At 35.6% G+C, this 15,879-nt stretch overlaps 2 long non-coding RNA genes across 5 annotated transcripts in view; one reads left to right on the forward strand and one right to left on the reverse strand.

The window, feature by feature from the left end:
- Positions 1 to 6,858, reverse strand: part of LOC135302961 (uncharacterized) — a 30,908-nt gene extending 24,050 nt beyond the window's left edge. For all 4 annotated transcript variants that reach the window (XR_010364506.1, XR_010364505.1, XR_010364504.1 and 1 more), the window contains exons 1-2: positions 6,459 to 6,858; positions 2,145 to 2,269 (exon numbers count right to left, since the gene is read on the reverse strand). This is a non-coding gene — a long non-coding RNA (uncharacterized LOC135302961). The remainder of the gene's footprint in view (positions 1 to 2,144; positions 2,270 to 6,458) is intronic.
- LOC135302962 (uncharacterized) lies at positions 5,810 to 14,586 on the forward strand. Its single transcript, XR_010364507.1, has 3 exons — positions 5,810 to 5,985; positions 9,328 to 9,414; positions 12,466 to 14,586. It is a non-coding gene; the product is annotated as an uncharacterized LOC135302962 (long non-coding RNA).
- Positions 14,587 to 15,879: the final 1,293 nt, after the last annotated feature.

Below are 15,879 nucleotides of genomic sequence, written 5' to 3' on the forward strand. Positions count from 1 at the left end.
GATTCTGGTTCTATGCAGTTTAGCTATTTTTAAACTCTAGAAGTAAAAAGTATATTCTAAATATTTTCATTTCTTGAAGTTAGAAGAACTTTTCCTGTTTTCAGCCTTACTTTTTAATCCTGAAGGCATTTCTTCAGTGTGTATACATTTATGCTAATCATATACTACAGCCATGGGTTCCTCTATCAATATGAAATGTTTTGTACTTGCTGTTTTTGTGCATCTTGTATTGTTATGTGCAATATACAAAATAATGTGTCTAACTATGCCATTTATGCTTTTGAAAGAAAAAGCAAATTACTTACTGAAGAGAATGGCATTTGCATGCATGTGTGTCAGCTTTCAAGCCATTTCCCTCTACAAAATATTGCTTTCTACACTTAGAAAATGCATCCATCCATCAGTTACAAACCATTTCAAAGCACTTTATGAATCTACAGAGCAAAATGTACTTATCTTACATTGGCAGTGTCCCAGCTGTTACAAAATTGCTATTGTCCTAATACTTACAAGGCAATTTTAGCATCAGTTAATAATTTTACAGGATAGATAACTTCTAAAGCATTATAAAATGACAGACATTAAACAATAGCAACTTAGCATTTTTTGAAACAGTTCATGACAGCTTAAAAACTAAAGTGATTTTAATGTATAGTCTATGCAGTTTTAGTTTCTCATTGACAATTCCTTTAGAAGATAAAAATGTGAAAAATCCTTTTAAATAGTGGGTGAAAGAATAAAACAAATTTATCTTTAAAAGATATTCAGTAAAAATCTCAATTAGGAATAATGTCTCAAATCTTCCTGTACAGATAGTAGGTGACAAGAATTAGAATTTATTTAGGCAGGAAAAAAAGATGGTATCATTTAATGGTAGGGTACCACAAAATAAAAAAGGTATATCTATTCATTAAGTTTAATACGAAAAGGAAAATACAATGAACAGCATTTTATATAAATCAGTATGCATTATTTCTTCTCAAAAACTGTTTTCCATCAATCTTAGTTTAAGAGCTTCAGTTTAAGGCAAGTTCTACTCAAATTGTTACCTTTTATCTTTTCTAAGTAGCCATTATGGTCAAATGTTCACTTTTTGGTTAGACGTTTATAATTTACCTAATGTATTTTACAATCTGCGATAGAAAAAGATTTAATGATGTGTAAATTGTAAACTGTTCTAAACAAATTAAATTAATTTATATTTGAGGTATTACTTTGGTAATAACTCAAAAGAACCTTTTAAGTGCAACTAATGTACATCACAGTGGCCCTTTTTGTCAATGTACTTATTAAGTTAAACCAATTGTACCGCTTGCTGTCGTACAGCACAGGTAATTGACCACCTCATCAAATCATAGCAAAAAGAATCCCTTAGTGCCTAATTGCTACATTCTTCTGTACTATTGAACACATTAAAGCAACATTAATGTATTATGTTATATACATCATTACCCAATAGTAATAGAAGGTCCCTGTACAGGAGAAAGGAGATCTGATGGCAGTACAACTATTTTAAAAATTCTGTCCACTTAACTTGCAAAACACACAGTATCTTGAAGACTAGGTTAAACATTTATCCAAAGTGAATATTTCAATTAATATTGCAGTTTTGCTTTACTCAAACACCACAAAATTAGAGAAGCCTGCAAAGTATAGAACATTACTTAGGGCTCACCAAAGGAAATGGTTGAAGTAGATACTCCAAACAAGAGGTAAACAGTCTGACATGTTACTACCCATTTATTCTCAGATGTTTTACCTAATGAAACATTATTTAAAACTTCTTGGATAGGAGTAAAGCTTGCAGAAGTGTGTCCAAATGTGAAGGGAGAAAGTGGAGTTCTCTTTTCAGAGAATCCAAGCATGTGCATACATGTGCTGCTTTACCCGTATGAAACAAGGTTTTACCTTTCAAAATCATGCTTATTTATGTGAATGAACACAACCTTGGTGGTTTACTTTCACAAATAGTCCTATAGGACAAAATATGCAACTAAGCACAGGCAGGAGTTCTGAATTTTACTGAAGTGGGCTGAAGACAAGGATCTCCAGAGGAGGTTGTGCCTGTATGAGGGACAGTTTTTCAATAAGCATCTTTGTGAAAGATTACATGTCATCACCCAAATTCCTTAATAGTCACTCACTCTAAAGAAACTCTTCCTTTGATGCAGCCGGCTCGTGTCATGAATTCTGGCAGCACAAGATTGCACTTATGGCTACATCTCATCTTTGTGATTGTCAGGAGACTAAGACCTCAGAAACTTCAGCTCTGGGGAAAAAAAAATATGTAACTACAATCTCCCACTTTCTTTTTCTGTTTCCTACAGAGGTTCTTGAGACCCAGCAGCTACCTTAAGGTTATATAAAACTTCTAAACCTGACCATTTTTAATGGGTGTGTATTTACAGAGACATCACCTTATTTTGAAATGAAATAACATGCAGATACAGCTGCCATAAAAATTTAACATTTTCTAAATTAGAAATTTAGAAATGATGAGCCAATAAGATTGGCTCTTCATCCAGTGAAACCATATGGTGGTAAATAAAATCTGGTGACAATAACCAAAATTTAACCAAAGTAATTTTTTAAGAATCTTTCTGCCCAACCATTCTCTACCAATATGTAGCTACTGGTAGTTTGAGTTACTGCCAAGACCCGTGATTTCTTGACTAATAGCCAGTTATCTATAAACAGGGAACACAGGAACCACCAGCAAGTACCTGTGAACTGCTTTCACCTCCAGATGTTCTGACATTGCTCAGTCCCTACTTTAGTCACCAGAAAAACAAACAAAAAAAAAAAAAACCTGAAAGGCTCCACAAGACTTGAAATTGTTCTTCTTCTCTCCAGATCATTTAAAAGAACAAGAAATACTTTTGAGGATAAGAGATTTTCTAAAAGACCCCTTCTATTTTCTATCACAACTTCACCTGGATAGAGTAGCCTCTGTGTTGCTTCAGAAAAGATTTAATTTTTTCAGACCTACTTCCTTCTGTGTAGGTATTTTCTAAGGTTTTTAGTCTGATTGTGCTGAAACCATTCTGGCTGTATAAACCATATTTTAAAAATTTCCTAGCTGAATAAATTTTCAAAACAGGTAAACTGGGTTTTTTTCCCTAGGAAAGATAAAAACTAAAGCATTAGATGACTTTATGTTCTTTTTTTTCCTCACCATTTTCAACTATCTCTGTAACAGATTCTACATTAATAATTAGCATCTGACTCATGGCTTCAGGTAATTTCAAGTGCATTACTCACCAGTAGCCTCATAATTTCTGCATTTCCATCACAGAATATTTATTCTGTCCTGCATATATGCTATATTGCAACATTTATTCTTGGCAGAAAGCATCAATAGTTAATTGGTCCATACTTAGTATCTCACACAGAAACAGTGACATTTTGAAAAATGTAAATTGTAGAGAAAAGGTGTTGATAAAATATATTCTAGAAATAGCAAACAAATTGATGTGTGCTTCAGCCAACCGTTTCAAGCTCCTGAAAATTACTCTTTTATAGAAGCTAAACCTTTGTAGGAAAGTCTTTTAATGTTCTCTCATAATAAGGAAGCATTACTCTCTCTTATACAATGCACAGGTCACATTATATTGCTACTCTTTTTCTCCATTGCCAGCATTTTAAGCAAAATGAGTACTGACATATCTCTTCTCTGCAAAAGTTAACTGTTTTAATTCTAGCATGAGAAACAGCCATTCATTAAGTCACCAAAAGGCATGTAAAGGCAAAAGATGGAAATCAGAATTATTTGGATATCACAGGGGAAATGGAGTAACCTAGATGAAGCAATGTTTTCAGTTCAAAACTCTAAATAAGCAGTTGAAATCCTTTGTTAGCAACTTTATCCCTATTGCAAAGATCAGAAATCTGATCACCAAGTAAAAATTTATTTGTGCACTATTAAAAAAATATCTTAATTAGTATGTATTCATATATTAATGCATACATGGATACACTTAAAATAACAAAATATTCTAATATCTAATTAGAAAGCTTTAAATGTTCAGATTGTCTTTAGTCTTTGGTGAGATTTTTCAAGGTCTCATATGCACGTTTATCTGCAAGTCTATATGCATAAATTAGCATTTTTTGTTGTGAAATTATTTCTAGTGAGGTATATATATTCTAATACCTGTTTAGAATAAGATACATAACTTGAGATTCAACACAGTTGGATAGAAAAAAAAAATGTTAGTCTCAGCTATAATTTAAATTTTAGCTTCTTTAAAATTCTTTCCCTTTAGTGTTAACAATTCAGGTGTTATGAGGATAAGTTGCATACCAAAAATTCAATTTTTGTCCTAACTGAAATTTTCTTATAAAAGATACTACTTCTTTTTCTATAAATAGGGATGGGCTGGTTGCTTTTTACTGCATGACATTTACTGGGAATTCTTTTCACATTTCTTTATTGTACTATTTGTATAGCATAAAAATTGAATAGATCCTAGAGCAGAGTTGAATTCTATCAAGATAATCTTAGCCAGTCCCACTGTATTAAATACAGAAGTGAAGGCAATATGCATGTTTAACTGCTTTGATCACTGGCAGTTACATTCTGATGCTACACTCCTTTATTTAGGTTTTAGACAGGTTTTTTCTTATGCTTATGTTTATGTAAAGAAAAAATGTAGTTTTAATGTGATCTCCGTTTAACAGGACAATCCATAGTATTCCATGTTAAAAAAAAAAACCACTGTGTTTCTGTTCTATTGCAAAATATTGCAGAAGTTCCTTTGTATATTGATTATGACTTGCTGATGTGTTGCTCACTTTTCCAGTGTTCTAAATGCTTTTTGATTATGCTTTTTAGGAGTACCTTACAGGACCTTTGTGGCTGTATCAGTCATCAGTTTCTCTGGGTCTGGATTGAAGACACTTGAGACAGTAGTTCATGTTTGGACTCAGGTGTTTATTATTTCTTATCAGTAAAACAGTCTCACTACTGTGAGTTCGGCAGCTTTTCATTAGAAGGCACAAAATGGCTAACAATCTCTTTTTACAAAGTCTTTTAAGACTAAGCTATCCAATTAAGAACTGACACCTAGATTATTTTCCCTTTTAACCCAATAATTGATCCCAAAGAGCCTGCAATGCGGACTTTTCTGCCCAATTACAAAATGCCACCCAAACCCATGAAGAAGAAACTCAGGACAACACCCTGTGCCCTCCATCTTACTTCCATCTTCAACAAACTAAAAATCCCAAAACCTAAATTTCTCCCCAGGTGATACACCTACACTACTCTCTAGAATCTATTTCATACTTTTGTGGATTCTAGTCTGTCTTGAAGTCCAGGAAACTTTCTCCGTGAATGAGGGTGGAAGTCAGTGCTCCCCTGGGGGTCAGAGCACCCCAGAGTAGACAGGGAAATATTCCCGGTGCCCTGGATTTCCACAGACCTTCTTTGATGTCCTTTCAGCTTTTCCTTCAAGACAAATCTGTGTTTCCTATGGGTAAATTCTATGTGTAAATATAGTTAGAAAATTTAATATCACATTCTTCTAAGACTAAATAGGTAAATATTCACAAAAAGATGAAGTCTCATCACAGTTCAAAATCTGCCAGACCTCTGCTTATGCAGACAGGACCAAAACCAATGGTTTTCTGTTTAATTTTGTTTTAAACTGGGATGTTCAGGAAAAAAAAATAAATATAAAAACAAGTTATTTGGGGTGGCTTTTTACCTCCTAACAATCTGATTTTCAAAGATAAGGGCCAGCTACATCCAATCTGAATGTGTACATTAATAGAAAGAAAAAAAAATATCACAGAATTATTAAATGGTTTGGGTTTGGAGGGACATCAAAGATCATCTGGTTCCAACCCACTGCCATTAGCAAGGACACTTTCCACTAGACCACACCGCTAAAAGCTCCAACCAACCTGGCCTCGAACACTTCCAGGGAGGAGACTTCCACATTTTATCCCCATGATTCATCGTAAAATACACACAGCAGAAAGGTATAAATCACACATACAGTGATTGAGGGTTTGGGGTAGTTTTTTTTTTAATTTTCTTCATATCTCTTTCTAATTGTAATATTTGATTTGAACTCATGTAAAAAGATTTCCTGTAAGTGGCAAACTTATATCTTCTGTTTCAAAGTACAGTGAACTTCAAACAGTATGAATAGTGCATGCACCAAGTCAGATGGCCAAAAAGAGGCTAATGACCTGCACTGTGGCTAGATGGTGGCTGAGACCTGGAAGGCCCATATATGAGACAGTGACCAAAGGCACCACAGGTCACAGTTACTGTTTCCCACAGCCAAAGTTAGTTATTTGGACACTGGAAAAGACTTTCAAGATGATTGAGCCCAACTTTTGACCAAACACCACTATAGCACTAGGTGCCACACCCAATCATTTATTGAACACCTCCATGCACAATGACTCCACTACTTCCCTGGATGCCCTTTTCAAGGCCTACTCACCCTTTCAGTGAAGAAATTCTTCCCAGTTCAAACCTGAAGCTCATCTAGAGCTGCTTGAGGCTATTTTCTCTGTTTAATCATTAGCTGCCTCGGGGAAGAGGCCAATTTTTACCTCACTAGCCTCCTATCAGGCAGCTGTGGAGACCAATAAGGTATCTCCTAAGACTCCTTTTCTCCAGGCCAAGTAACCCCAGCTCCCTCAGCCATTCCTCCTGTGGCTTACTCTCTAGACCCTTCCCCAGCTCTATTGACCTTCTCTGGACATGTTTATGTCTCAATGTCTTTTGTGTAGTGAGGGGCCCAGAGCCAAACACAAGACTCAAGGTGTGGCCTAACCAGTGCTGACTACAGGGAGACAATCCCTGTCATGACCCTGCTGGCCACACTGGTGCTGATACAGGCCAGGATGCCAACCTCCTTTTTGAGCATGTGGGCACAATTATGAACCACACATGAATACGGCATCTTAAACATCAGAACATTTAACAAGTCTGTCCATTCAGTAAATGAAAGTTTGTTAGTTTTTTTTCCTTACTCACTTAACAATATAGTGTTCTTTCACTGTGGAACTGAATGAACTCCTCATATTTACTCCAAGAAGTAGGCCTGATTCCAAATATCCTGTCCATAACATTCACCTTCTCCTTCATGAAAAAAAACACTGCACATTTGTAACATTAACTCCTGAGGCCTTGAAGATGACCTGCACAACTGGATAAGGAGCTCTGCTGCCTACAGGAAAGAATGAAATAGCTGGGTATTTGCAGGCCTCATAGAGGTACAGCAGCAGACAACATCCCTAAAATAGGATCATTGAGAGGATACCTTTAGTCAGGACCATCTGCAGTGACATAATTCCAAGAGTCAAACTGGCAAAGACAAAGGTCCTACTTGTGAACTCAGACTTTATCTGCATTCTATGAGTCTTCTTGCAGCCTACTCAGGTTCACCCCAAAATGCAGTATGAGTAAAAATGCCACAAAGAAATCTACATAGAAAAGTATGAATTCTGAATTTAGCTCCTCAGGACAAAAGCAAGCAAACAAATCAAACAACCAATCAACAACAACAAGAAAATAACACAGTAAAAACATTCTGCTTAGCTTTTAATAGAATTGAAAGAGATTCAAAACAATAAAGCAGTGTTCTACAAGTGGCCAAGCAGCCTTTGCAAAGTAATGAGCTCCACAGATTTCAGCTTGTAAAAGGTGCTAGGAAACATGTAGTCTTAGGCCCGTGTTTTATGGTGAATGCCCTTTTCTTCTGAGAATAAATTAACAAATAACAAACAAGCAAGTAAGAAACACAAACCATGCTTTGGGGCCAAAAAGAACTCAACTATCTGATAAATCGACATAAGAAACTCACAGATTTTTAAAACCCTTTCCTGAAAGTGTTGGGTTTTTTTCCATTTCATATGTTTGTAAAGAATCGTGTTACTTTAAATTTTGCTTTTCTTTCCTTTCTTTTATTTTAATAGCAAAGTAAAAATGAAACAAAACAAAACAAAACAAAAAACAAAACAAAAAAAAAAAAAAAAAAAAAAAAAAAAAAACAGAAAAAGAGGTGGATGGCATTTATTTTCTACATCCATGTAATTTTATCTCCCATGTTGACCAACTCAGCCTAAGCAAAACACGTTCTTTCCACAGGAAACAGGGTATACAGAAAGGCACTTGGGCTCTCTACAGACAGCATGGAAAACACTGACGGTCAATACTATGCAATATATAACAGATAATTATGAGCTGAGTGTCCAGATTATAATCAGTTTGACAAATGTCCACAAGTGTCTTTGGTCTATTTTATATTTTCACTAAGACAAGGCAATCATACAACCAGACAATTCCATCAGGGAAGCTTGTTAGCTGCTTAGTCTGTTAAACCCTGGTTGCCATAGCATCTAGAGTTGAAAAAGCTGCAGATTGGCATGAAAAAGCATGTCGACAATTGCCCTGTCACAGCATGCAAGCCAGGTCTGCTCAAAGGCAGCACACTACAAGTTTTCTTTCCCAGTTTGCACTACCCCATGCTGTTTAATAATATCCATTTACTGGTATTGGGATTGATCTAGTGCAGTGTAAAATCCGCATCTACTGAGATTTTGCTTTTTCACGTGGGGGAGATTCTTTAACAAATAACCGCAGAACAATTAATTTATAAAGGAAGTATTGTAAAAATTGTAGGAGGCATATCTGATTTAACAGAGAAACAATCTAAACTCTTAATGATCAGATCTTTAGCAAGCTAATCAGCTCGACAAAGTTAAAAAAAAAGTGCATTGTTCAGAGGTTTTCAAGGAATTTTGTTGCTGATAGGGAGTTTCATCAAACATCATAATAGAGCACTTTGCATTTGGTTTCTTTTGCTATCAAAAACCTCTTAAGATTTATTATGGCTATACTTTCTTTTAATTATATACTTTCTATAATTAGATAAATTATATATGCCAAAATTAACAAGAATTCCATTCATAAATAGCATATCATAGTCCAATAGGAATAAGTGTAAGCAACTGAATAGCAGTAGAATATTTTTTTTCAGAATAAACTTATTGTGTAATTTTAATATAAATCACAAAGATTATTAGTAACTTCAAAGAACCTGCCCCTTGAAAAAGGATATTTTGGTAACACATTCATATTTACTCTTGAATATGGATCATAAATTAATTAAAAAGTTCATTAGTCATCTTCATCAAAGTGTTGGAGCTACAAAACTTTTTTTTAAATAGTGCATAACTAGTGGGCTTTACACTAGTGTTTCCTCTCAAAAGTTTACACTTGGTTTATTCACTTTCCCTTCCATTATCGCCTTCTAATCTGTTCTGTCACTTCATTTTACTTTTCCTTCAATGCCACAACTGAAGAAAATCTCTAAAACTACATACCCAAGAGCACAATTAAAATGGCATACCCAAGAGGATTCTGGCATGGATCTTTTCCCACATTTTCCAGTGTTTTTTTTTTTCACTTTTTAATCTATCAATATCATGCAGACATGTTTTACTACAACTCTCGCTATCAGTTATTTCATCCTATTCATTACAGGTCTAGATAAAGAATTAGAGAAAAACACAGGAGAAGTTAAATCTTTCAGTAGAATTATCAGTCTATTACACAGATTACTAGAAGTAAATCTTTTCAAAGGTAAGTTTCTAATTCATGTTTATGATTCCGATGACGGAAAACATCATTAACACTTTTTAAAACATTTTAGTTGAAATTTTACTTTAAACTGCCATGTGAATTGTGGAAGCAACAAATCTTCTGTTAATAACATATTTTATCTTAATTTTCTTTTGCATTATATATTTAATATCTGTCATATTTGCATTTTCTTTTAATTTTCTTCATCTTTGTACAGAGTTTACAATTTAACTTTAAATAAAAATATGAAATGTGACTGGATTTTTGCACAGGTTGAATTCGGAGTAGACTATTTTTTCTTTGAAATCTATTTGTATGTATTTAGAGTTCTAGCTTTTTTAGTATTGAGAATATTTCTGTCTATATTTTACTGGGAATGTTTAAACATCTTAAAATACTGCTGAATCTATAGCTCCCGAGATGACACCACAGGTTACAAGATGCTATCATTCAGAAAAATTAGTTGTAGCTTATTTGTTTTTCAACTAATTAAATACTATTTATTAAAGCAATTATGCATGTACCTGCTTCAAACCAAAACAAAAATCTTTTTTGGTGTAGAACCTCTTAGAAAAACAGCAGATTTTTTAAGACTGGATAAAGGATAAAATTATCAGCTAAATAAAGACAGTCCATCATATAAATAAATCAGCAGCAGAATGTAGCTTAGCACACAGATAAAGTTTCTGGCACTTCATGTTCTCCTTATGATGCTTCTCCTAATTAAAATAAAGAATTTTAGGATTATTTTTCAAGTATAAAACCATGGTTCTTCTGGAAATTGTCAAAAGAAAGGTGGTATGCATCCATGACAAGCTGCATTATCGCATTAGAGTTCAAAAGTAAGGCCCAAGTATATTCTTCTACTGATTTTTGAGTGAGCCTATAACCATGGCACAACTGTGGATAAACAGAGGAAAGCACAGCAAGAGGAAGGCTGAATGCAGCTGTGCTTTCCTGGTGACTCAGTGGGCCCTCCGGGGAGTGCTGAGGGATGTGGTCGGAGCAGTTGGCAGCGCACGGACACCGCTGCCCCTGCCGGCTCCGCCAGCCTCTGCCCACGCTGTGCCACCACAGCAGCGCGCCAGCACCTCCAGGGCAGGGTGACTGAAAGGCTGCAGGCTGGCAGGAAAATCAAGGAGTAGGTCAGCAATGCTCCTTCACCAGGGTGAGCATTTTCTGCCCATCCTCAAGCTGTGTGAGAGAGAGAAATAATCTCTCCCTGAATAAACTTTGCTCTCTGAATATCCTTTCGTAGGAGGGAATGAGGCCATCTCTGTGGGCCATCTCCTTACCCCGGCCTTTGAAACCCCCGAAATGGGCATATGCTGATATGCAAAAGCTCGAGTCAGAGTTGTTTTGTTCCATCTGTTTGCAACCAATTCTTCTCTGACATCCCTGTTCCTATCAATAGTGATAATTTTAGCCTAGTGCTTCAAGTTCATTATACATAATCTATTGTATATGGCTACTGGTTAGTAAACCTACACCACACAGGGTCACATTGTGCTGTGGAGGCACTGCAGTGGGTAGTAGAGAGGAAACCTGTCCTGTGCATAAGTTAGAAGTGTCTACAAATTTGAAGTCTCTGGACCCACTCAGGACCCTTCTTTTATTCTGGTACTAGTGTTTGCTTATTATTCCCAGGGCTGTTCTCCTCCTTCCATGTCAATTTCTTGAATACTTCTTCCATGCTTTTAAATGTAAACAAGAATTGAATGTGCAAAAAACCCCATTTGCCTATCTTTAGTCTAATTTTTCTCTATTAAAATGAGCAGTGACAGATTCTCACTTTGTTAAACAATATACAATTTACACTAAATATTTTCATTCTTGTTAGGATACTTGTTCAGAAACAGGCTTATACCTTTTTGTCTTCTAATTAAAGCAAAAGGAAGATTAAAATAGAAAATCTCACACTTGAACTTCACTGACAGAAAAGAGTGGTTTAAAATAACAGTAAATACAGAGCTTTTACAGTAGATGTGAATGATACTGCAAGTCAAAGAGTTCTTTAAAACTCCCACTGCAAATTTTCTTATAAAATAGATTTTCTTTTTCTTAAATCTAAGCCTTTTCTATAGTTACTGTGAAGACAAATAGCAAAATAAAATTTGAATAACAGGACTGTTCCTGCCGAGCAAAAAAGAAAGATTGCTCTATAGTAGCTTATATTTTTTCTGCTACATTTTGCCTTATTGTAAAATTTTCTTCAACTGGCTGAAAGGACATTAACCGCTAGATAGGCATCACACTGATGTCTCCATGCTGTAGCTTACAACCGTGAATTTGCTACGATCTGTTTAATCATCAGTGTATTGATTTTCCTCAGCTTTCCTTCATTTTAGCCCCATAGCAGGCTTCTGTAATTTCCTTTGGACAAAGTGTAACCAAACTGTGCTAAGTGATGTTGATTTGCAGGCAAAAGTAAAGGGGTAAATATAAATTAACAAGCTATAAACATTTTACAAGTGGCAAGTCAATAAAAACAGTGTCTGCAGTTCTTTAAAAAAATGATTTGAAGCAGATTGTTAACAAAGGTGTCCAAAGAAACTGACATGAGTCTGAGAATAATTTTTGCGCTTTGTGATTAAGAATTGATCAGTCTAAAAGCCTCTGATGCAACTGAATCACCCATAAGCTGCTGGACTGAAAAGGCTCAGCAGGGGCTGGTATTTGTTTGTTAAACTCCCATGATTCCAAGTAGATAATTGGTCTGTGAAGTTCATGACAGAATCTGAATTTGCTTTCTTGCTTCCCAGCTGGCTGAGCACTGGTTTATAGACTTCTGTGTACAAATTTAGCCAGCAGCAAACCTCACATCTTTAATGTAAAAGGTGTTTTGTTGTGTTTTTCAGGTGCTGAGTGGAAGGCCCACACTCCAGAAGCTCATTAAAAGGGCCAAGTTACAGTACAGGTTTATTTCTGTCACAGCGTTTCAAAAAACAGTGACAAGGATTAATATGTTTCTTTGGTACTGGAAAAAGCCTGATATGATCCCTTGTGAATTTGATCATCTGTTTTGTTGCCTGTATACGATTCAATCTCCTATTATATCCTGAAGTTACAGCTGTAAACCAGGGCTGATAAGAATTCAGAAAACACTGCCAGAGACTGTAGAGAACTAATTGTTTTATTAAGCAGCATCTTGTTTATTTGCAATTTATTTCAAACGTCATTCAGAGAACAAACTCTTCTTTAAAATAATAAAGCATGATAAATCTGCTGTACATTATCTGTGACAGGCACTATATTGTATAAATATGTACAAGTAATTGAGTTAAAAAATCTCTCAAACTGTTACTTCTATTCTGTTGTTGCTTATGAATAGCTATTTTTGAACATTTATGGAATTCCTTCCAAGGCTTTTCATAATTCTGACAGTAAGCTCAGATCTACAGATTGCCTAAAAATTCATCTCCATCTGAAGATAGAGCCTGACAGTGTAACGGTGTGCTCCAGCCTGATCTGGGGAAAGCATTCCTAGGCAAGTGCTCTAGAGACTGACGAGGGGCCCCTCCTCCAGGAGCACAGGTAGCCCCATGTCAGAAGTGCTCTATGAGCAGAGCACCCTCCTGAGCCATGGGCAGCAGAGCGGGGCACAAGATCCCTTCTGACAAAGACTGATAGTCTTGTCAGAGCCCCTCAGAAGCCCTGTGCCAACACACCTGAGAGTAATGGTGGCTTCAGCACTGCCTCTGCTACCTTTGTGATCAGATCCAGACGTCGCCAAGAATTACAGGATGCTATCTTAAATCACAAGATAGAACAGATGGGCCTTGCTGCATATTTATGAACTACCAGTATAATGGGATCATTTCTGGGAGTAAGAGGGAGAAGACTGAATGTCCACTTTCATTTACTGAGGATTTTGGTAGGGAACAAATAATACTATCCTTTAAAGAAAGCTTCCTTCATGTTCAACCCTAAAGAAGGGCTTGCTGTCTTCCTCACTCACCTGTAGTAAAAATCCTTCATATGGTTTGTTCCACTGGTTTCATGGGAATATTCTCAAGATGAAACACTTAATCATTGGCACTGTGGGTGGAGTTTTGATTATTTGTCTTATTGCTGTGATTCATTATCATGTGTGTGAAAATATGTTTCAATATACCATAATTCAAAGCCCACACCCTTAGAATGATTTAACAACTGAACACAATCAAACAAACAGATAGAAAATACATGTACTTTACTGTATATGTCAGAAATTAGACAATAAACCCACATTTTTTTAGGAGTGGTTCTTATTCCTAATTTCTAAAGTGCCACACCAGCATTTTAACCCGCCATTGATTGTATATGATTGTCTGTGCACAGCTAAACAGACCCTTGTTTGCAGCTGGCAATTTATTGCCCTTCTGCATTACAACAAAGAAACACAAAATGGTAGCCAAAGAGAAAACTGCCAGTCAAAACACTCTTGCTCTCTTATTCACACTGTTGCTTTCTACCTCCACACTCCATTTTTCTCTAACAACAAATTTAACTTATGAATGAGAAAGGTTAAAGAAAAAATATTTAGTTGCCAAAAACATGGCAAAAGTATTATAAAAAGATCTGTTACTGTTAAACACTGTATGTCCTTAGAAAAATGCTAGGAACCACAAGAGTTACACTTTTATCTAAGAGGTAGCATATGTGCCATATAATACATATGTTGCAATCACAGCAACTTATTTTGCATGAACAGCAGCAAACTCTGAAAAAAAAATGTCCAGTGCTCAAATGAAAGCTGTCATCATGTCTTCATTTTAAATATGTATTCAGCGGAAAAACATTTTTGTATATTTTTTCTGAAGGTTGGGTTTGGGGTTTTTTGGACTACTACTTATTAGCATAAAAAAAGAAGGACCTTTATATTTTACTATTATAGGTTGTTTTGAAGAGTGTCATTAATGTTAACATTTTAATGCATATATAAATGCTGGGTTAAAGTAATTCTTCTTGTTCACATGCTCTTATTTCTTTCTTCCAATCATCACTTCAAATGAGGGTTTGTGTTTACATCATAAGTGATATTAAAGGTGTATTTCCTTTAAATATTTTTTATCCGGTGATTAGCAATTTGTACAATCCCTTCATTTACAGAAAGGAAATCTAAACATGTCGTGGAAGATTCTGATAATTATAACTTGTGTAGCTAAATCCTGAGTATTAAGTATTCAGCACTCCCTATTCTGCATGACTGCTAACTGTCCATTTGTGCCATAATGAAGCAGTTTCCATCCTGTCCTCATTTCATTTGACCACTGTCTTCATTGTGGCCCTTTTTTACTAGCACTGTACATTCATACAGCAAAGCCAACATCTCTGTCCAAGACTTCTGTACCTTTTGATATAATTGAACCAATAATTGTCCCAGGTCATTCCTCAAAACAGAGATGGTCTTACATAAAGGGGAAAGCTAGAATAGTAGACAGGGCAACAAACTGTCCAGAGGGCACAACAGTGGAAAGCCATCCATCATCCATAGACCCTGAAATAGAGATCACTGTTTCCATACATAAAAACATGAATTAATCTCAAAAACTTAACACACATTAAAACCAGACAGATTTCTCTCCATATTCCTTCTATTAGAACACTGTATCCGGAGCCTTTATGCTGCCAGCAAAGATGGCAGATAGCCCAGCTACCAGCCTTTGCAGGTTACATTTGCTTCAGACCTCAGACAAGAATGATTGATATCAGCTTTTCAGGGAGGTCTTCCTCTCCAAAAAGCATAATGGTACTGATCATAGAGTCTTAAGATTTGATTTATTAAAAAGCATTTTGATTCAAGTTTGTGTACTATCAAAATTGAGCACAAATCAAACAAGCAAAGATGAAGTGTGTGTCTAAGCATTAATTTTATGCAATACTCTGATAAAGTAACACCACATTATCCTGAGCTACAGGACAAGTGTTTTTTCCTAACTAGACATGTTGGTACACTTTTAAATATATCATTACTCACTCTTAGTCTTATCACTCTGAGTCCAGTGATGTAGATTCTCAAAAGGCATGGAGGGGTACTTGACTTCAAAAAACTGTGTCCTAAATTCCTGTGATCTTGAATAGGCAGTGTCTTAATAACTAACTGATAGCTCGTCATAAGTTTTGCATTTTAATCCAAAAGCTAATTTCCCATCAAGCACTCTTATATAGAAAACAAAAGTAAACCCTCTCCTGCCCAGTCTTCAGGGAAAAAAAAAAAAGGCTGTGCACTTAGCACTTACTAAATTTGAAGGAAATATATAAGAAAATAAGTATTTTATTAATTTTTTTCT

The sequence above is a fragment of the Passer domesticus genome, chromosome 6, assembly GCF_036417665.1.
Source record: "Passer domesticus isolate bPasDom1 chromosome 6, bPasDom1.hap1, whole genome shotgun sequence".
Lineage (NCBI taxonomy): Eukaryota > Metazoa > Chordata > Aves > Passeriformes > Passeridae > Passer > Passer domesticus.